This window comes from Chenopodium album, chromosome 20 (genome assembly GCF_948465745.1).
Source record: "Chenopodium album chromosome 20, dcCheAlbu1.1, whole genome shotgun sequence".
NCBI classification, from domain to species: Eukaryota; Viridiplantae; Streptophyta; class Magnoliopsida; order Caryophyllales; family Amaranthaceae; genus Chenopodium; species Chenopodium album.
In genome coordinates, this window is record NC_137853.1 from 34749318 (window position 1) to 34770222 (window position 20905).

At 37.9% G+C, this 20905-nt stretch overlaps 1 long non-coding RNA gene and 3 pseudogenes across 2 annotated transcripts; 2 read left to right on the forward strand and 2 right to left on the reverse strand.

Moving 5' to 3' along the window:
• The first annotated feature begins 131 nt into the window (after positions 1 to 131).
• On the forward strand, positions 132 to 1618 carry LOC145597095 (putative xyloglucan 6-xylosyltransferase 5 pseudogene; annotated as a pseudogene).
• A 1745-nt stretch (positions 1619 to 3363) lies between these two features.
• On the forward strand, positions 3364 to 7653 carry LOC145597801 (uncharacterized). 2 transcript variants are annotated; one of them, XR_014103427.1, is made up of 3 exons: positions 3364 to 3919; positions 6895 to 7042; positions 7329 to 7653. It is a non-coding gene; the product is annotated as an uncharacterized LOC145597801 (long non-coding RNA). The 2 variants fall into 2 exon arrangements; XR_014103426.1 differs by lacking the exon at positions 7329 to 7653 and having other exon boundaries at positions 6895 to 7229.
• A 492-nt stretch (positions 7654 to 8145) lies between these two features.
• Positions 8146 to 9450, reverse strand: LOC145598478 (putative xyloglucan 6-xylosyltransferase 5 pseudogene; annotated as a pseudogene).
• Positions 9451 to 10581: 1131 nt separating this feature from the next.
• On the reverse strand, positions 10582 to 12012 carry LOC145597096 (putative UDP-rhamnose:rhamnosyltransferase 1 pseudogene; annotated as a pseudogene).
• Between the last annotated feature and the right edge of the window lie 8893 nt (positions 12013 to 20905).

Consider the following 20905-nt stretch of genomic DNA (forward strand, 5'->3'; position numbering starts at 1 on the left):
AAACTAGGCACCCACTCCACTTTCATCTCACTTTCTTCTCAAACTTCAAATTAAATAAACAATCTTTCATAGTTTCCGTTCAATTATACAGTCGTTCATCTATTTGATTCACTAGCTATTTCAATCGTTAAATGGGTTACGTGACCACTTCTAATAGCATAAAGATCATCATATTATGTAGTTTTGTTGTCATCATTGTGCTCAGGGGCACTATTGGAATTGGAAGCCTCGATCGATCTTCAACTGAAATTGGAAATCAAGCCTTCAATAACGAGACGAATCAGGTACTTGTTGAACTTCATTCGAACAAGAATATATCCGACCCTAACACTCTGATTAAGCCACCTATTAACCCCAATGTGACCTACACACTTGACCCCGCCAATAGTCTAGACAACCCACTCATCGACCCCAATGTGACCTATACATCCAACTTCACTAATCTAGATAAACCACTCTTTGACTCTAATGTGACTTACATATCCGACTCTAATTATCTAGAAAAACCACCCATCAACCCCAATGTGACATATACATCTGACCCTGATAGTCTAGACAAACCATCTATTGACCCCAATATTCCATATATATTGGGGCCAAAGATAACCAATTGGGATTCCCAGCGCCAAAAATGGATTGAGCAAAACCCGGACTTTCCCAACATTGTTAATGGGAAAGACCGGGTTTTGCTAGTGACGGGTTCATCCCCTGACCCTTGTGAAACACCATTTGGGGATCATTATTTGGTAAAGGGGATCAAGAACAAAATTGACTATTGTAGGTTACATGGTATTGAGATTGTGTACAATATGGTTTACCTAGATGAGGAAATGACAGGATTTTGGTCAAAATTACCCTTAATTAGAAAGTTGATACTTTCTCATCCAGAAGTTGAGTGGTTTTGGTGGTTAGATAGTGATGCACTTTTCACTGATATGGTATTTGAAATTCCATTAGAAAAATACAAAGATCATAACCTTGTAATTCACGGGTACCCGGGTTTGTTAGAGGAGAAATCATGGATTTCGCTTAACACCGGAAGTTTTCTCCTAAGAAATTGTCAATGGTCATTAGACTTGTTAGATGCTTGGGCACCTATGGGTCCTAAGGGTACAATAAGGGATGAGGCCGGGAAGCTCCTAGCCGCGAATTTAAAGGGAAGGCCTGTTTTCGAGGCAGATGATCAATCCGCATTGATATACTTGTTAATTAGCCAAAAGGAGAAATGGATGGAGAAAGTGTACATTGAAAACTCTTACTATTTGCATGGTTTTTGGTTGGGTTTAGTAGACACATATGAAGAATTGGAGGAAAAATATCATCCTGGATTAGGGGATGAAAGGTGGCCTTTTGTGACACATTTTGTGGGTTGTAAGCCTTGTAATAGTTTTCGTGATTACCCGTTTGAGAAATGTTTCAAGAGTATGGAGAGAGCATTTAATTTCGCCGATGATCAAGTTCTTAAGCTATATGGGTTAAGGCATGGGAGTTTGTTGAATCCTAATGTTAAGAGATTTAGAAATGAAAGTGATAAACCTCTTAAGTTTGTGGATGAACTTGATATTCGAAGGCACAAAGTTATTGATTCATCAAAGAGTTAGTAGCAACAGGATTTGATTTATAGGAATTATTTTCAAAGATTCATTGTACTTGTAAGTTATTGTAAGGTATGGTTGATGCAGAGGAATGTTTTTTTGGTCAGATGACATTATGTCATACTTTATGGTTTCATAGTGCTAGTTGTAATTTATTCTTTGGTATACTACATTTATGTTTTGTTACGAATGTACAGTAAGTCAGTAAATGACTTCTTGTCTTTGTAAATTAATTAATTATACACTTTATGCTCCAATGAAGAAGTTGATTGCTAGTACTCCTTAGGGCCTGTTGTGATACGATTATTTTTAGTTCAGTTCAGTTCACCTCTAATAAGTTCAGTTCAGTTTAGCTCTTAATTTCTTTCTCTTATAAAGTATACATTTTAGTTCAGTTCAATTCAGTTTAGTTCAGCTTTAATAAGTTCAGTTCAGCTCAGCTCATTTCAGTCAATGAGAAGTACTTATTATGTTGAGGATAATTTGTCTTATACTCGTACTTTGTAAATGCTACGGAGCATTATAATTTACATATTGGGATATGCTTCTATTATTATACTTACTATGCAATGAAGATTATCCGCTTTATTTTTCTTTATGGGCTAAAGAGAAATTCATTATTATCAACAAATATGTAGTAGACATTTCACACAATTGCCATTGCCTTAATCAAAGATAATTTTGTACATAGTACATTGAATTTTTCAATACCTCCACAAATTATGAACTTAAATCAAGAAATTACCACATGTGAAATATATTTTAAGTCATTTAACGAACTTTAGCTAATATCCTTACAAGTATTTTATCAGATTTATAGTACATTAATTGTGTTTATTTAACTTGTGTATTCGAATATGTTAGTTATTGAGTTTTCGAGCCAAGCTTATTCATGTTGAGCTCAACTCAACCTCTTAGAGACATGGTCGAGTTTGAAGTCAACTACTATACAACTTACTTAATACTCCCTCCGTTTTTTTTTATATGCATCACTTTGATAATTGCACTATTCACATACCATGGTTGACTTAATTTTTTCACCTCTAAAAAATGAATAAATGTTATTATATTATAAATCATTAGATTCGTCATAATGTCTAGTTTCATAATATAATTTTGTTACAATTTTTACTAATACACGATTAAAGATATTTATGGTCAAAGTAGCGTTTTGGCAAATGTGCCGGTCAAATTGATGCATATAAAAAAAACAGAGAGAGTAGATCTTTGGTAGAGCCAAGTTTGATTAGCTTGGACTAAATTAGCTTTCTCCTGTCATTGTAAGGTACCAACTTTAAATACTACCTCCGTTACAAGTAATGTACAACGATTTGACATAAAGCATAGAGGGAAAATGTCTAATCGTTGCACATAACCTGTAACGGAGGTAGTACTACTTTGTGAAGAGGAACTTCCCTCATTAATCTCAAAGGCTTAGGTTGAGTTGACTCGTGAGAAATCATGATCTAACAAGACTAGTTTCCTTACCTTTCAAAATTTATGCCCATCTATGAGAGTGGACTAAAATGTTTAATGTTTAATGCTTAATGCTATTGTTAAGGTTGATTTTAATATTCGTCACCCCTTAACACTTGAAACATTTCTCAATTACCAAAATTACCTTACAACAATTTATTACCACATACCAAACCGGACATCGAATATTTCTCCATCAATCTTTACCTCTCCACCCCTAACCTCCTACTTCAATTTAGGATCATGACACATTTGTGTGGTTTGACTATCACTTGTAAAGTGATTACACAAGAGAGAGAAAAAACACAAATTATACAAACATGGATGACCCAGAAGACGAAGCCACAAACCGATTCAAATTCAACGACTGGGACTCCCTCCCTTCCACCCACAACCATCACCGCCACCACCACCGCAACAACCACCATTACCACCACCATCTCTCCGTCTTCCCGCCGATCAATCACGAAGGCCTTCCTATCCCACCACCACCACCACCACCGCCGCCTCCTCCGCCGCACGCGCCGCTAACACTTTCTACTTTTACTTCAGACTCTGATTCTCCCTCCCCTTCTTCTCCTCCTCCTCCCCCGCCAAAACCCAGGTATTCTTTGTTGATTAATAAATGGGTTGATTTTGTTCTTCATCTTTGGAATTCTAAGCTAAGGGCTTGTCTTGCGATTGTTTGCTCTCGTGGGTTTTTTTCCTTGGTTTTTCCGGCGGCTTCTGCGGTCTGGGTTTTGGGTTTTTTGTGGTTTTGGGTTCGGCGACGGCGGCAGCGGTTGAGAAGGGATGGTGGGAAGGAGAGTGTTGAGCATTTGAAGGTTTTGATTAAGGAAAAAGATGAGGTGGGTGTTTTGGTTTTTCATTGATTTGTTTGATTTTGGAATGCTTGTTATGTGTTTGTTGAAATGCCTGTGTCAATTTTGTGTGAATTGTGGAGCAATTATGCTATGTGTTTTTATGACATTGGGTGCTGCTTTTTTTTTTTTTTTTTTTTTTTTTTGGAATTTCTCTGCTTTTCTGGAAGTGTGTATGATGGAATTCTGGAAAAAATGATTGAACTTTTGACAATGTACTATTCTTACTCTACTTGTTGTGAGTCAATTGAACTTGTGGAGTTGTGGATACAACATCATGATACTATGGAGTCGAACTCGTAAACATTCTTTAATCGTATTTTCTCAAACAAAAAGAGGGGGAAAACATAAGGGTTCGGAGTGTTTTGTGTTGGCATTTTGAATTACCCAAGGACATACTAGTGTAGAGTTCGACTTGTTGGACTTCTTTCATTTTTACTTGAATGTGCCTAATCAGAACTCATTCGAATTCATTGACTGAATTACATGAACTCAAGTTTTAGCTGTTAAATGAACTTCATAAGTATTTGGACATATTGGCCTCCATTTGAGTGTACTTTTCCTGAAACTTACCTTTTAAGGGGAAGAAGGATAAAGGCTTACAAGTTCAGATAAAGGCTACTTAAGTTTCATTTACAACCAAACTAAGTCTAAGAAGGGCATAAGAAGTTGATTCAAATTAAGAATAAAAAGTTAATTCAAATTAAAAACAAGAAGGCCATAAATTTAGATAGGAAAAGTTAATTAAGGATGTTAAGCTTAGGGTAGGGGAAGTAAGGTGAATATGACAAAGCTTTAGTCTTAAAAAGTTATGCGGGTTCTATAAAATTCGAAGAAGTTATGGAGGGAGCCCCCGTTGATGTTAAGCTTAGGTTAGGGGAAGTAAGGTGAATATTTCCACTTAGGTTGGCTGATGTTATGAACGCAGGGGGAAAATTAGGAGTTAAGGTATGCCAGTGTAAAATGGGTGAGAATAAATTGCTGATCAGCTTCAGTTATAATGCCTTATTATTTTATACAAAGCTGCTTACCAATTTGCAGATATATAACAATAGGCCCCTTCTACTTGGTTATGCTGGCAAGATTTATGGATAGTGTGGGTTTGAAGCATGATATTTTGCATAACTTCCGCTATAGAATCTGAAGTGAAAGGTAGTTTGACTTTATACAAGTTTCCATGCAATGCTTCACAACATAGGTGAAATACTCAGAAGATTCCAGACTAGTCTTTGTTTTTGGAGGCAATGGACATGTAGTCGCACTTTTAACATAGGTGAAATAAATAAACCTAGCTCCAGAATTAGCTCTATACAAATTCATCTACCCACTTTTAAAGTACTCCAACTGACAAGGTTAACTTCTGAATTAATGAAATCTGACTTAGTTGTGATTGTTTATTGAGTCACACTATTATTTTAGGTAACAACCAATGTTAGTTTGCTACAATGGACTTGTTATCACGAGACATTTATGTTGATCGCAGTCAGCCTATGTATGAAACAGGGTGGCTGTTTATTACTTTATTGCTTTTGATGTTAGAGGCAGCAATGGATTGTTCCATTCTTTAAAAGGCTGAAAATAAATTATGTAGCCATTTAATGGCGTTAATTGTTCCGTCCTGTGGTTTCGATGACTCTAGTGGCCGCTTACTCCAGAATTTTTGAACAACTTTTTAAAAAGCTTGACAAGGTTCTGTCATGGATGAAGTAAAGTGGATTTGGCTGATTATGCCTAGAATTTAATCTTTAAGGCAAAATGCAATCATCTCAAATGGTTTAGGATGAATTTTCAGTGCAGGTCACTATGTGTAAGCAAAGTGACAACATGTGTTCCCCTTGTTGCTTGTAAAACTTTGTGTTTGTGTGTGTGTGTGCGCGCGCGTGTGCGTGCGTGTGTGTGTGTTTGTGTGTGTGTGCGCACGCGCGCGCGCTAGAACTTTAAAAAGGTGTATATACTGAATTTCTGATACGTGAAACTGAAATAGTCTAAAAAGGTGTATATACTGAATCTCTGATACGTGAAACTGATAAATTAAGCTTGTAACTATTATTTCATTCTAGATTTCTTGTAAAAATAACAAGGTCCACTGTTTGGCAATGTTTATAAATTTAGGGGGTGGGTGTGAGTAAGGAAAGACCTGGAAACAGGTATTTAGAGGCAAAAGGGTGTATATGATATATCTGATATGTGATAACTGGTAAATTCAGCTTGAAAGAAAATTTATTATTCTAGCTTCTTGTTCTTGTTTGTAACTAATGTGGAATTAATAAAGTCGATTGTTTTTGGCAACGTCTATATATTCAGTGGTTGGGTGTGGGGAACAAAAGAATAGATCTAGAAACTGCTGTATTTGTTTGAGGTAAATTATTCGATATGAACCTTAACTTGTTCCAATGATTCATTGCAAAAAGCATGGTCTTTTACTTTTAGACTTGAGTTATCCAGGGCAAATGTCGTCTTTGGTATCTACAACTCTTTACAGTGGGTTTTACCCTTCTTTTCTACGTTTCTGTTGGTTTATGATGAAATTATTGCCCTCCTAGTGTTATTATGGATGTTTTTGTACTGAGTAACTTTTTGTGTGGAATTCGGAGGGAAGGCACAAACTTGTTAAACCGGTCAATTAATATTTTTTGTGCATCGTGGTATGCCTTGAACCTGAAATTTGATTTTGTTGCACAACTCAATTGATTAAGAAAATAAGAGATAACATCTTGTAATTTTTTATATTATGACCCTTATGCACCCATTTTTCCAATTTCTACTGCTACCGTTGAATCTTTTGGTATTATGTTTATTGCCTTGTTTGTGCTATCATGCCTGTGTGTTTTTAATCTATGTTTACAGTATTCCTATCGCCATATCTCTTTATGTGGAATAGCTTACTCGTTTGATACAAATATCAGTCATTTAGTTTTATTGATTTATAACTGTACTAAAAGTGTTATGCATCTCTTATGCAGAAGATTATTCAGCTCTTGGACCAGATTGCTCTTATGAATAAGGTATTGCTAGCACGGTACAAAATTCCTGTTATAAAATCTAGCTGATTGAGAATATACCCACGGCTATGTTTAGGAATGTGGCTGGCTCCTTGAAACCACGAATCAGGTGTGCAACTGTGTTATATGTATTCATATTTATTGTATATCTTATGCATAAACTACAAATTGGCCTAATACATTATTAGGCTAATATGTATATAAGTTTTGTTTAAAGTTGTTAGTGTGCCTATGCTTGTAAATGGTAATACCATTATTATTTATCATAGTGATCTCTAGTAGTTTCTTCATTGATACTTCAATCTTAGCTCAATTATTTGTATGTTGATGATTTTTGGAGTCAGAGACTTCTTGTAGTTTTAATGGAGCTACCGCTTTTGGCTATTATCTGGCAGTTCTTTGACATCATTTAACCGACCACATTACTGATATTAGTTGCCTAACATCCAAGAAGAGAAATCGGGGGCCTTATACTTGGTAGTTGCGAAACGAGTGCTACCTGCTTTGCAATGGAATCTGATTTGAACTTGTTAGTAGATCACTGTCCTTTATTACCTTGACCGATGCCCATTATCCGAGACAACCTTCCTTTGTTGCGTAGGTTCGGAAAGTTGCATACAACAACATTACAGCTGACTCAGATTAATCTTCTCAGGAGATTTTCCCTACTTGCATTACACAAGTTTCATTACAGAAGTTGACAGTTTAGCTAAATTGTGATTATTAATGACTAAATTGATGCAATTTGCCGGGTAGTTGAAGCTGGCTATCGTGCTTGTATAGGAATGTCACTGTTTATCCACACACTTTGTTTATTATAGAATTTACATCAAACAACCATGTTTGAATTGGCATTTTTAATTTTTTATATGCACGAAATTGCACGTATTTGAGTCCAGTAGTTGACAAATTATTTTTACATTGTGAATGCTGTTGTGGGCCATTGTTTCTAGACATGAAAAAGAGTGCTTCTTTAGCAACATTTTGAGATTTAAACAAGATCCACAACATAAATTTCGAATTCGTCATTGACGTATATTGATTGTAAAGTATACATGAAACATTAGTACTCCGTATAAAACTATGGACAATTATGTAACTAGACCAAAAATTTCCTGTTTAACTAAACCTTACAAGTTGAAAATACCATTGAAACAACGTTAATCAGCCAAAATTTGGTGTTTGATTAGCCAAAAGTGGTGATTAACTCTTTCATGAACCAATGACGATATGTCTTCGGATATCATGTTCATCCACAACCTTGAGAGGTTTGTCTGTTTCGTTTCTGAGTCTCTTGAGGTTAGGACTCAATAAGCCCCTATGCCTGAACCCATAGAGCTTAAGAACTTGATTGTCGGCGAAGTTGAATGCTCTCTCCATACTCTTCAAGCATTTCTCAGCTGGATAATCCCCGTAACTACCACAAGGCTTGCACCCGACAAAATGAGTCACAAATGGCCATCTCTCATCCCCTAAACCAGGATGGTGCTTCTCAGCCATTTCTTCATATTTGTCCACCAAACCCAACCAAAATCCATGCAAGTAGTAAGAATTCTCAACAAACACCTTAGGCATCCACTTCTCTTGTTGGGAAATCAACAAGTATATCAATGCGGATTGATCATCTGCCTCAAAAGCTGGTCTTCCCTTCAAATTTGCTGTTAGGAGCTTCCCGGCATCATCCCTCACCACGCCCTTAGGACCCATAGGTGCCCAAACATCAAGCAAATCCAAAGACCACTGACAATTTCGTAGGAGAAAGCTTCCGGTGTTGAGTGCAATCCATGATTTCTGCTCGAATAGCAAATCAGGGTACCCATGGATCACAAGGTTATGATCTTTGTACTTTTCTAATGGAACCTCAAACACCATATCAGTGAAAAGTGCATCACTATCCAACCACCAAATCCACTCCACCTCAGGGTGAGAAAGCATCAGCTTCCTAATTAACGGCAATTTCGCCCAGTACCCTGCCATCTCCCTGTCTAAATGAGCCATGTTATACATAATCTCAATCCCATGCAACCTACAATAATCAATCTTATTCTTCACCCCCTTTAACAAGTAGTGATCCCCAATTGAGTTATCACATGGATTAGGAGGTGAACCTGTCACAAGCAAAATCCGGCCTTTCCCACCTACAACACTTGGAAAATCCGGGTTTTGCTTAAGCCAATTCCTACGCTGGACATCCCAAGTGTCAATCTTCGGCCCCAATGTGTAGGTCACATTGGGGTTGAAGGGTGGCTCGTCTTGACCATCAGGGTCAGACGAGTCCTTCCCAGAACGGATTTCAGCAAGTATCCTGTTAGTCTCCTCAATGAGGGCTCGGTCTTTTTTGGCTTCGGATGAGGAACCAATGAGATCACCAACTCCAATAGTGCCTCTAAGCACTAGGATGGTTATGAGCCCACATAAGACGGTGATCTTTATGTTATTGACAGTCTTCAGCGTCTGTTGTCGCCCTCGCAGGAACCCTGAACTTGGTTTCCCATTCGCAGTATCTGCATGACCCATTTAACAAAATAATACAATACACTAAATGAACGTATTAATGTTTGGTTGAATAAATTTTCTTTTCAACCCCCTTCTCTCTGTTTTGAACTTGTTACAATGCTTATGAAAAACTGAGGTTTGAAGATTATAAGTAAGGGTTTTGTAAAGCACTTATTTACAGGAATATGTAGATATGATATATATTTTTATTTTTGTTCTTTGAGCTGGCTTTGACGCGTAGGGGGTATGTATCGAATGTTTGAATTTTCAATTGATTGTATCCATACTTAATTTGTTGATTGTGTTTTCTATTTCTGGAATCTTATAAGTTGTAAGAAAGTGGTCTACCAATATCAGTTTTCATTTGAGCATGATTATACAAGTAGTATATAGTCGGTCGCATGAAATATGGGATTATTTAGCCAGTCTTTTTCTAAAAGAGTTGATTTCTATGATGCTGTCTTGTCTCATTTTCTGTTGGGTATTTGCATCCAGAATCCTTGTCAACTTCATATTGACTTTTTGCTGTCATAAAACATCGTAGCAGTAAAGAAATGGAACCAAACATTAACTCATCATGTATATTCGGTATATTCAATATCTAGATGGTTATACTATCTCCGTTACATATTATTGGCAACGATTTGACATAAAGTAAAGAAGTAAAATGTCTAATCGTTGCAAATAATATGTAACGGAGGTAGTATTATATGCCACTTTTGATCTATCTTTGTAATAAAAGACAGCATCATGTATCTTCCTTGATTAAAAAAATTACATATTAAGATGGTTATGTAGGTTGCACGGACACGTCATATAGATAATATATTATACTCCGTATATTCCGTATATGTTTGACATGTACTGTATGCTGACATCGTCTGAGACAATCTTAACATATCAGATGATATATTCCTTTCATATGGATACTGCATACATACTGATATAAGATATGTTTGGGAAAGTTTACAGGCATTACAAGAACTTCAGAATACACTGTAAAATAAACAAACAAGTCATTAAGAACCCTTAAATATATTAACCAAAGTTGAACTCTTTTTTTACCCCACCATTTGTATTACTAGAATACAATTTAGGTAGTTTTATTGCTGCCATTGAACCAGGCAATAGCAAATTATACACAAAATTTGATCATTTTTCAACCAGATTATCACTTTGTTGCCTTATTGTAGGTTTGTGGTTGCAAAGATACTCACAAAGTTCATCAACATACTGTCCGTTCACAGTTTTGTTAGTGAAAATGATACTCAATTTCTCTGCTTCATCTTTAAACATCTTACCAGTTTCATCTTGAAGCACCATTGTGAGTGATTCAGCGACTGAGCTTTTAGTTAATGATCCGTCCTCTGTATTTCTCGGTATCTCAATCCCAACCTTTTTATCCAGGCTCATGAATCTTGCAATCAACCCATGATCAATAGCTAATGGTAGCATTATTAGTGGCTTTCCGAATTGAAGTGCTTCTATGATCGAGCTCCACCCACAATGTGTTAAGAACCCTCCTACAGACTCGTGATTGAGTATCCTAACTTGAGGTGCCCAACTAGTCCAAACCATCCCTTGGCCTCGTGTTCGTTCCTGAAACCCCTCAGGCAGCTTCAGTATTGACACTTCTGATCTCCTAAACGCCCAAAAGAATGGCAGTCCGGACTGCTCTAACCCGAGGGCTAGCTCTATCAGTTGGTCTTGATTCGGCTCAAACTCACTCCCAAAGGCTACATACACAACTGATCCTTTTCTCTGTTTGTTCAACCAGCTATTGATCAACTTCCATGTATCACTGTCATCTCCTAAACCAGAATCTTCCAAAGAAGACGGTAGCAGCCCCGAGGGGAGCACAGTTTTCTCATTAAGAACTTCAGCAAGCTGAAGATATTCAGCCTCCAGCTCTCTGCAGCTGCGCACTACAATCAAATCGCAGCCTTCAACACAACACTTAACTCGAAAGACATCAGAAACACCAGAAGATGTTATGGTTCTTGCAGTACGTGTGATGTTTCTCGACTCATGTGGAAGAAAATAGACAGAGCTGTTAGGAAATGGAATCCAAGGGGGAGGACAACAGGGGTCGGTCCAAGTACCCGAACCGGCTTCCATCAACTTTGTAGGAAAAGCTGTAAGTGTCCTTGCTGATGTTATGTTGAAGTACACCTTACAAATACCGAGTTTATCAGCAATCGGAGGTATCCAGTAACAACAGAAGTCGTAGATGATCCAATCCAACGAACACGAAGATTGTAATAAAAACTCGGTCATGGGTTGTTGTAGACCGTCGTAGGCCTTCTTAAGGAGATCAGTTCCGATTTCAAAGCCAACGTCGGAAGTAGCCTCCGCACCATGTGGTAGGTTTTCAACTCGAGGCAAAGGAAGAGGGACTAGAGTGATCAAAGGGGCTAACCTTTGAGGGATTTTCGGAAGGCGTTCGAGGTTTCGAGGGGTTGAAACAAAGAAAATGTGGTGACCCTTGTTAGCAAAGTGTTTAGAAAGGTCTAGGAAAGGTATAATGTGACCAAATGCTAGCCATGGAAACATAACTATGTTGAGCTTCTTGTTGTCTTTCATTGTTAAATTTTTTGTGAAAATTGTTGAAGTTCAATGATGTTTAAATTAGTTTTAGTTCATAATTTATACTGTACAAGTTATTATAAGTTCACGTGAAATAGGAATTAGTGATTTTGTGCCTTTTTTTATTGGTGAATTTGTTAGAGCGAACGGAGTAGTAGTTATCCGACCGAGTGGATCATCAAAGTTGATGGAAGTTTTTGTCTTAATATGATGAAAATTCTCGATAAAGTGGCCCATTAGAATTAAAGTTGGAAAAAAAATATTAAAAAAATTCTTGCTACAATTATTGATTTTACTTAAAAAGATAATAATTTTGTTATTAATAATAAAATATAATTAGTGAAGTACTAGCTACTAAGAGCATCTCCAATGGTAAGCTACAAAGGCTTGTAGCTTACCTTGATACATCAAAATTTCAATCTAATTTTTTTTAAGCTACAAAGTGCTCCAATGGTTAGCAATAGAATATTGTAACTTGGAAAAATAAAAAAATAAAAAAAAATAATTTCTATCATACACATGTCATAATATAAGAGGATGAAGTTTTCTATAGAAAATCAAGCAGTGTAGCTTGTTTAAGCAACGTTGCTTGATCTAGCTACATCATTATTGTCACTCCAATGGTAAGCTACATGCTTACAATTTAATTTAATTTGCAAGCAAGTCCTTTTTGTATACCATTGGAGATGCTCTAAGTTTGGATTGATTACAAGAAAGATTGTAAGATTGTAAATAACTCATATGTATAAAGTCAATAGCTAATGAGCGTGGTTAATGTGTGATTTTTTCTATATTCCTAACTTAATAGGAATAATATATTAATTTATTATGGAGCAATAGCGTCAACAGATCAGACTTGGTTATGTTTGAGGCGATCCCGAAAAATCTTCATGTCGCTTTATTGGAGGATCTGAGTGGGATTGCTTAGCCAACATTTGTGCTGCGAGTTTTTTTTTTTTTTTTTTGGACGAGAAGAACCAACGAAAAACAATGGGTAATTCCAAGTTTCTCTTCTTGATAAACAAGAAGCGTTTCTCATAAGGGTAAATTTGGAACTATTAGTTGACGAAGTGAACCTAACGTTACCCCCTTTTCAACTTACCCCCTTTTGCAATTCACCCCCTTTTGCAATTCACCTCTGTCGTGACCAAGTACCCAGAATCTAGTTCCCACCTCCGGCGATAAATCGTCGAAAGCGGGAGCTAGACCAATTAGAGGTGTCGATCAATTAAAAGAACGGCCAACAGTAGGAGTAAGCTTCAATGGAGGAAATTGAGTTTAAAAGGAGGAATTTGAACTCGATGACGGCTTCAATGGAGGAATTCAAGCTCAACGACAGCTTCAATGGAGGACGGTCACCCTTACCCTTTGGGGTTGACCATGCCATAAATTTTACCCTTTCTTATTGGGTTTTTCGTTTGATTTTGGCGGCGAAGCCGCCTATGTTTGCCACCGATAATGGTGCATGGTTGTCCCTAGTGTAGACGAAAGAGGAAGATGATGGTGTCGGTGGGGACGAAAGAGGGAGGTGATGGTGGAGGTGGAGGTGGAGGTGCTTGTTGTCGGAGGAGGTGAAGACAAAGCTGTAATGGAACGCCGCTAACGTTACCGTCTAATGTCCTCTTCAGTAGTCCACGTGACTTGCTTCAATGGAAGTCACAGTCAGCATTTATTCAACTTTAAAAACATTTGTTTATAATTCCCTAGGCTGTTGAGATAGAATTAGGAAACTAATTCTATCATATAATATATTGTGATAATATCTTTAGTGATATGATAATATTTCCTAATTGATGTGTTGTATAGGAATAGGAAATATTGCTCTAGGGTTGTATTATATATATGCTGTGAAGTTTAATGAAGAGGTTAAGCGGAATTCCTTTCATATTATTTGTCATGGTATCAAGAGCCTAGGTTAGGTCAATTTTTTTTCTCTTCCGCAAAAACAGAGGAATTTAACACCTTGGGTTATAATGGCCAAGGATGATGAAATCACACCACCGCCTCCGCCGCAGGTAGACTTGGAGTACTCTCTTGGGTCGAGTGATCACCCGGGAATAGTGATTACTCCGGTGAAATTGAAGGGGCCAAACTATGATGAATGGGCTAAAGCGATACGACGTTCGATGATCGCAAAGTTCAAGTTTGGTTTCATTGATGGTTCGATTGTGGAGCCGAGTGATGTGTCGAAGAAGAAGCATTGGGTTGCGGTGAATTCTATGCTCGTTTCATGGATTACAAATACCCTTGATGACAGCTTGCGTTCTCAAATTGATGATTTTGATACTGCAAGTGACTTGTGGATACATTTAAAGCAGCGATATTGTGTGGTTAGTGGTACCCGAATCTGTCAGTTGAAGCAATCATTGGGTCGATGTCAACAGACGGCTTCCGAGTCGGTCACGGAGTACTTTGGACGTCTATCCAAAATCTGGAAGGAGTTGGTGCAGTATTGTCGTGTGCCTAAATGTTCTTGTGGAGGTTGCAAGTGTAATATTGCTGGGCAGGTTGGAGAGATTCGAGAAGAAGATTATTTACACTATTTTTTGATGGGACTTGACGATCCCTATGAGGCTATTCGAGCTCAGTTGTTAGCCCAATCACCCTTGTCGATGGTTAATAGTGCTTATCAAACGGTTATTAACACCGAACGATTGAGAGTTCGAGATGGAAAACCGAAAGAGAATGTCATGGCATTCAAGGTGGATACTCGTATGAAGGATGGTGAAAAGTTGTTTTGTGATCATTGTAATCGTGTTGGTCATGACAAGGAGGGTTGCTACCAAATAATAGGTTTTCCTCTGGGTTGGGATGAAAATCGTAAAGGAGGCAGGGGTCGTGGAAGAGGTGGCTCAAGTGCTCGTGGAGGTAGAGGAGGACGTGGAAACAATGATGGACGGGGAAGTGCTCCACCCAATACAGCACACCCTGCTAATGCTCTTCAAGGAGGGGGCGTAAACAATGGGGGTAGCACGTCTTCTTCCTCGTCTTCGCAAGCTAATCCTACACAAGGGCTTGTGGGGGTATCCTTGGAGCAAGCACAACAAATTATTGATGTGCTTTCTAAATCGAAACCGCGGCTAGAAGGTAATGCAAGTTTATTGTGGATTGTTGATACCGGAGCCTCAAATCATGTGACGAATGATCTTTCAATCATGAGAGATGTTAAAACCATTCAAAATTGTCCGGTTGGTTTACCGGATGGCCAAACAGCAAACTCGAATCAATTGGGTTCGGTGGTATTGGAGGGTGGTTTGGTGCTTCATAATGTGTTGTTTGTCCCTCAATTAAATTGCAATTTAATTTCTGTAACTCAAATTAGTGATGATTTGAATTGCTTGGTTCAATTTACTAACAAAATATGTGTTATCCAGGACCAGTTGACGAGGACGGTGATTGGCGTGGGTGAACGACAAGATGGACTTTATTTTTTCCGTGGTGTTCCGCAAGTGAAGGTGCTAGCAGTGGATTGTGTGGTCGACTTATGGCATCAACGTATGGGACATCCGTCGGAGAACATTCTCAAGTTGATTCCTCCTGTGAGTAGTTCTAGTAGAAAATATAATAAAGTGTGTGATGTATGCCCTCGGGCTAAACAATCTAGAGTTAGTTTTCCTATTAGTGATAGTAAAGCTAGTCGTATGTTTGAGTTAGTTCATATTGATGTGTGGGGGCCCTACATGACACCTTCGTCTTGTGGAGCTCGGTCATTTTTGACAATTGTTGATGATTTTTCAAGAGGAGTGTGGATTTATTTATTAAGAAATAAAACTGAGATTGGGTTAATGTTTCATAATTTTGTGGCCATGATTAAGCGTCAATTTAATCAAGTGATTAATGTCGTACGGAGTGATAACGGTACGGAGTTTAATTGCCTACAAAATTATTTTTTTGAGAATGGGATGTTGTTTGAATCTTCTTGTGTTGGTACACCCCAACAAAATGGAAGAGTGGAAAGAAAACATCAACATATTTTGAATGTTGCTCGAGCATTGCGATTTCAAGGGAATTTGCCTATAAAATTTTGGGGGGAATGTGTGTTGACCGCTTGTCATTTAATTAATCGAACACCTACTCCAATCCTTCAAAATAGAACCCCGTATGAAATGTTGTTTGGCAAACCACCATCATATGACTCACTTCGTGTTTTTGGGTGTTTATGTTATGCTCATAACCAACGAAGTAAAGGTGATAAATTTGCGTCAAGAAGTCGGAAGTGTGTGTTTCTTGGTTATCCATTTGGCAAAAAGGGATGGCAATTGTTTGAATTAGAGACGAGGGAGTATTTTGTGTCTAGAGATGTGAAATTTCATGAAAATATTTTTCCTTATGTTGAAAGTTCGGAGGAAGTTCGAGATTCATCTTTGCATGTTGAGATGTTTGATGTTGAGAATGTTAATGATTTTGCAAGTTGGCAGCTTGGTAATATTTATGATAGAGTAGTTCATGAAGGTGAACAAGGGGCAGTAGGGCTCGAATGCTCGGATCAGGGGCACGACCAGCACCCAACAGGTGCTGCCCAGACCAGCGGACAGCCTTCGGGCGCTGACCAGCAACCCCAACAGCAGCCACGACCTTCTGGTCTGGCCGCTGGAAACCCAGCGCACGCTGGGAGTGCAGAACAACAGCAGCACCACACGCAGGGGCTCGAGCAGCTGCCTGGAACAGCCCAACCAGTGCAGTCCGCAACCCACCTGCGGGAAAGTGAAGGAAGCCGCGACCAGGTTGCGGACCACACTGCTGGGCAACTTGAGACCGAAGATGATGATGAAATTGAGGCAAAAAATCAGATCAATGCTCCTCAAATTGATGTAGTGAATGAAGATAATTTGGGGAGAGGGAAGCGAGTGAAATATCGTTCGACCAAGCTTCGAGATTGCGTAACACACACCATACGGAAAAATAATAGTCCAAGTTCACTTGCGGCATCATCTTCCTTAGGTAGTCTCTATCCTATAACATATTTTGTTAATTATGATCGGTTTTCCGAAAAACATAGAAATTATATTGCTGCAGTCACAGAAGCACGAATACCGAGATCTTTCAAGGAAGCAATGAAACATGAAGGGTGGAGAGAAGCTATGGCCTTAGAAATAAAGGCACTCGAAGATCAAGGTACTTGGACCTTGGTGAATCTTCCGGTAGGAAAGAAAGCACTTGGAAGCAAGTGGGTTTATATCGAGAAGAGAGATGAGGCAGGTAATCTAATAAGATTAAAAGCAAGACTTGTGGTGCTTGGCAATCATCAAGAAGAAGGGGTCGATTACAATGAAACATTCGCTCCAGTGGCAAAAATGACTACCGTCCGTACGTTCTTAGCAGTTGCAGCAGTTAAAAATTGGGATGTACATCAAATGGATGTACATAATGCTTTCTTGCATGGTGATTTAGAGGAGGAGATCTATATGAAAGTGCCACCGGGATTTCAAAAAGGCAACTCAGATAAGGTTTGTCGGATGGAGAAGTCCTTATACGGATTGAAGCAAGCTCCGAGGTGTTGGTTTGCAAAATTGTCTACAGCCTTGAAAAAATATGGTTTCAAACAGTCATACCAAGATTATTCTTTGTTCACTCTGTCGAAGGGTGGAATGCAGTTGAGTGTCCTAGTTTACGTGGATGATATGATAATTGCAGGAAATAATACTTTTGCATTGGAAAGTTTTAAAGCATACTTGTGTGAATGTTTTAAAATGAAGGATTTGGGTGCCGTGAAATATTTTCTGGGGTTAGAAGTAGCACGTAGTAAACATGGTTTCTATGTGTGTCAACGTAAGTATGCATTGGATATTATTTCTGAGACAGGGTTACTAGGAGCAAAACCGGCAGACTTTCCGATGGTGCAAAATCATAAACTTGCATTAGCAGAGGGGAAGGAGTTTGCATATGGTGAACGGTATAGGAGATTGATTGGTCGACTTATATACTTGGCAGTCACAAGGCCGGATTTGGCTTATTCGGTGCATATTTTGTCCCAATTTATGCAATGCCCAAAAGTAGAACATTGGGAAGCAGCTTTGAGAGTAGTTAGATATTTGAAGAAATGTCCGGGTCAGGGAATTCTCTTGAGGTCTGATAGTAGTCTCCAGTTGGAAGGTTGGTGTGACTCGGATTGGGCAAGTTGTCCTTTGTCTCGTAGATCGTTGACTGGTTGGTTTGTATTACTTGGATTATCCCCTGTGTCTTGGAAGACTAAAAAGCAACCAACAGTAGCTACAAGTTCCACAGACGCCGAGTATAGGTCAATGACAATGTTGACATGTGAGTTGAAACACTTGAAGCAAATACTTCGGTCTTTGGGTGTAGAGCATAAACAAGGTATGAACATGTATTGTGATAGTCAATCGGCACTTCATATAGCTAACAATCCGGTGTTTCATGAGAGGACAAAACACATTGAGGTGGATTGTCACTTTATTAGAGATGCTATTCTAGAAGGAGTGATTAAGCCATCGTATGTTTCCACGAAGATCCAATTGGCGGATATTTTTACAAAAGCCTTAGGGAAGGCACAATTTGAGTTTTTACTTGGCAAGATGGGCATTAGAGATCTCCATGCTCCATCTCGAGGGGGGATGTTGAGATAGAATTAGGAAACTAATTCTATCATATAATATATTGTGATAATATCTTTAGTGATATGATAATATTTCCTAATTGATGTGCTGTATAGGAATAGGAAATATTGCTCTAGGGTTGTATTATATATATGCTGTGAAGTTTAATGAAGAGGTTAAGCGGAATTCCTTTCATATTATTTGTCAGTTTTTATTACACATTTTCCACTAGAGAAACACTTCTTGTTTATCAAGAAGAGAAACCGGGGCGCCCCCAAAAACAATACAACACCACACACACGATGACACGACAACTACATTAAGTAACAAAACCCCAAAAAGGACCTATGCGAGCATGCTTTAGTTTGTTGGACTCTAAGATATTTGCCCGGAGGTTTTAATAATGGAGTGTAGAGTGTAGACCCTTATGTAGGGGTGAGCATGGGACGGGTACCCGTACCGTTATACTAATGGTTCGGGTACCCGATAACCAAAATCACTAAAAGTGATACCCATAACCGGAACCGATAAGTCCGGGTACCCGGATTTTCGGATCGGTTATCTGGTACCCAATAAGATATCTAATAATGATAATTAAACTTATTATGTAGTTATTATGATATAATTTACAACTAATTAGCAACAATACCATATGATCTTGACCAAATTATTAATAATATTACTTATCATTGTAATTATAAAGTGATTATGAAGTAAAGTAAATTTTAGATTTATATTAATAGATTTAAGTAGGGAAAAATAGCAAAAAAAATGCTTATCGGATCGGATCGGGTAACCTTTATTTTTAAAATGATACCCATAACCATACCCGATAACAAATTATCGAAACGGGTACCCTAATTTTCGAAACGGTTACGGATCAGTTTTTCGGGTTTTCAATTTTTCGGGTAGTTTTGCTCAGCCCTACCCTTATGGCTTAAGCTTTCCTAGTTCTTTAGTTTGTTGTACTCTTTGTTTCTTTTCTTTTGCTTGTCTTTGTCTTTGTGTGTGTTTGTTTGTTGCTTTGAGGCTTTGCCCCTCTCTTCCATAAAAAATCATCTAACGTTGGGGTGTAGCAAGATTCATGTATAAGATACTACCTCCGTTTTTCAAGTCTTACTCAGTTTTCGTTTTCTAAATTTTATTCACTTTTATTTATTCCTTTTGTGATAACTTTTTTATTTTTTATCATCTACAACCCCACTTTATAAGATCCAATTCTCCTACTCTCAATATCTCTCATCTTTAATACTCACATGTATGATTCTCATTTTACTTTTCATAGGTTTAGGTAGCTATAGAAAGTGAGTATTACATAGCAAAATGAAGATAGTAGAAAAGTAATAAAAAGTGATTGATTGCAAAAAAGACAAAATTAATGTTGATTACTTACTTTAGCTATGGATACATTAAATTTGTAAGGGAAAATAATGCCCTTTACCAAGTAGTGTTTGATGTAGTTGCATAATGATCAATGATGTTTCACCTTTTGGCTTTGTTATTATACATCCATACGACTTAATTCTTTATACACTCTGTACCTGGTTTTCCGTAAGAAGCATAAACCTCTTTTAATAGACCATAATTTTTCACGAAAAATTATCCAACCCAAAACCAAGTTCTTAGAAATGTAGGGAAGGGAATGGAGAAGGAAATCACCTCCCAAGAATTAACCGTATTTAGTAGGAATTGAGAGCATGTGTTGGTTGGACGTTGGAGTGATTTTGATTGGAAACGGATTCAAATAAATTATTACCGTTATCAAGTGTTTGGTTGGAAGGTTTGGGTAACAATTACCATTACTCAAGGGTAATGGTTTCCACCCATTTGTTACCTCTCTAAAACCTAAAGTAACAATTTCCCTTACACTCCTCAAACAAAAATAAAGAAAGATTTAAGTGATTCCTTTTCATAATTAAACCAAACAAACGGAAAGGTAAGAGTTAAATGATCTCTTTCCTCCCACTTATTTGTTCTCTTTTCCACTCCATCTCCATTAGTCATACCAAACGCCCCCTGAGTGGTATAAGGTAATTAAAAGGTGAACAATACGCTTTGTGTGCGGTTGGCCACACAATGTGACCGTTTGAAAAAGAACAAAGTAATCCGGCCTATTACACTTATTGAGTAATCACTGTAACACTAATAAAATGTACCTGTAATATTGATCGAGTAACCCAATTAAGGTCCCAATGCGTGGTTCCTAAAGGCGTGGGTACCTTGCATCGTATAGCCGTTTCGCGAAAAGAACATATTACACACATGTAAAGAACATACCGTTGTAGTGAAAAGAACATACTATTAAAAAGTAATGAACATATATCTAAAGTAAAAAG